The sequence below is a fragment of the Numida meleagris genome, chromosome 2 (genome assembly GCF_002078875.1).
Source record: "Numida meleagris isolate 19003 breed g44 Domestic line chromosome 2, NumMel1.0, whole genome shotgun sequence".
Lineage (NCBI taxonomy): Eukaryota > Metazoa > Chordata > Aves > Galliformes > Numididae > Numida > Numida meleagris.
Window position 1 is genome coordinate 136,987,282 of NC_034410.1, and position 2,532 is coordinate 136,989,813.

The following is a 2,532-nucleotide window of genomic DNA, read 5'->3' on the forward strand; positions in this document are numbered from 1 at the left end:
GGAAGGGAAGGGAAGGGAAGGGAAGGGAAGGGAAGGGAAGGGAAGGGAAGGGAAGGAGTGAGAGATGAACTGCCACAAACAGCTTTTCTCCAAGCAGTGATTTCTTGGCAAAACATCGAAACATCCAGGTGCCAAATTCTCACAAAGCACTACAACTCACACTTGGCTGAAATAGAAAATAGCTTTCCCTGATGTAATAAAATTGTTTTTGCTACACGTACTGTTTGGCTGTGGACAGCCTGACTGTAGATTGTCATTGAAGTCAATGAGACACACTTGGCCAATTCTGTTGATAACACGACTGTCAAATGATAGCTTGTAATCAAAGACATGTTGGGAAAGAGAAAAATGGAACCTGCACTGTTTGAGTGGCTGAGCACTGGCACAGGTTGCCCTCCTTGAAGATCTCCAAAAGCTTCCTGGACATGGGCCTGGGCCCCCTGCTCTGGGTGTCCCTGCTTGAGCAGGGGATGAGGCAGATGGTCACAGAGGTCCCAGCCATTCTGGGATTCTGTGAAAAAAACTCCCTTTTGAGGTCTAAGCCAGGCTCTGATTATTTGTGGTTAAAGGCAGGATATGCAAGAGGAACGGGCTGCCATGCATACACTAGTTATGTTTCCTCCATCTCCCTCTATATAGTCCTGACTGGCTGTGATGTGGTGAAGGACTGAGGCATGGAACTTGCTGGGCTGCCTCACCTAGACCCCCACCTCAGCACATTTATTAGCAAGACCTTATGTAGAACCTACTGGAAGCCAGCTGCATTCTGGGCTGCATCAACAGAGGGGTGGCCAGCAGGGCAAGGGAGGTGATTGTTCCCCTCTACTCTGCCCTGTGAGTCCCCCATCTTTGGTACTGTGTCCAGGTCCAGGGCCTCCAGCGCAAGAAAGATGTGGAGCTGTTGGAGCGGGTCCAGAGGAGGGCCATGAGGATTCTCAGAGGGCTGGAGCACCTCTCCTATGAAGACAGGCTGAGGGAGCTGGGCTTGTTCATCCCGGAGGAGTGAAGACTCAGAGGAGACCTCACCGTGGCCTTCCAAAAATTAAAGGGAAATTATAAACAGGAGATAGATAGTGGGTAGATAGTGATAGGACAAGGAAGAATAGTTTTAAACTAAATGAGGGGAAATTTTGATTAGATTAGAAATTCTTTACTAAGAGGTTGGTGAGGCACCAGCACAGGTTGCCCAGAGAAGCTGTGAGTGCCCCATCCCTGGAGGTGTTCAAGGCCAGGCTGGATGGGGCCCTGGGCATCTGGATCTAGTGCCTGATTTAGTCAGTGGTGACTCTGCTCATGGCAGGAGGGTTGGAACTAGATGATCTTTGAGGTCCCTTCCAACCCAAGCCATTCTATGATTCTATGATTCTATGAAAAACAAGTCATCTTCTTCACCCCACTGCACAAAGCAGTGATGCAGGCACGTGTCTGTCTTGTTCACATTCTAAGATTAAATCTAAATGAGTAAGAGAGCGGTATGCTGCTGAGACACTTGGCTGATCCCACTGCCTAAGAAATGCCTGTGGCAGAGACACCCAAGCTGAAGCAATGGGCTGCTCATGGGCTCCTCTGACTGAGGGGTGAAAGCTGTGAGACCATGAGGAGGAGAACACAGAGATGTGGAAGCCAGAGGGTGTAATCAGGAGCTTCTCCCATGAAAGGGGTGGGTGAGGGAGACTTTGAATCTTCTCTCTTCCACACACCATTATTTCCCTTTTTTTCCCTCTCTATTTCTAGTCTCATGTGGAAAAATCTGCTGCCCAAGCATGGCTCCAGGGAGGGATTCTTTGGAGAAAAACTTGGCTCTGGAGAAAACAGGAGTTTTGGAATCAACTTCAATGGACCCTGAATTTCACCTTTGCCAATTCCAGGCCCATACAGAACACTGCCTGCTCGATGCTGACCTTTCCACCACAGATGCACTTAACCTGATACCATCCTGTGAAATTCAGCATTCTTTTGTGATAAGTCACATTCCTCTCCTAGGGGTAAAGACAAATAAATACTGCCTTCATCATCCTGAGAACTGGATCAACAGCTTCACGTATCGCTGGGCACCATGACCAAACCTTCATAACTGCAGTGGAAAACGGCTGAAAATCAAATGTTTCTTCAAAGGTTTTTTATGTCAGGGACAGCTGGAATATTCCAGTGATCCAGATGTAGTTATTTCAAGTGTCTCCTTCCATAGAGAGTTGGCACCGTATTCAAATCCAGGGGGCTATGAGTAGCTATTCCAGTCTTGCTGTGCTGGATTTGTGCTGCGTGTATTTTGGAAACAATGGTCGCTCTGAGCAGCAGATAGAGTGGTGCCACAGCCCACATCAGTGAAAAGCCCTTCTGACTTTTTTCCCTCTTCCATTCTCAGTGAAGGCTGTCCTGTGTTCTCACTCTTTCTATACTTCATTGACAGTGTAAATGCTTTAAAAATATGATGAAGCAATGTATTGCCCAACAGGGTCTACGCTGCATTTCACTCTCTACACTCTTTCCAACAGCAGCCAAGCCCTGAATTGACATTCCAATGACTAACAA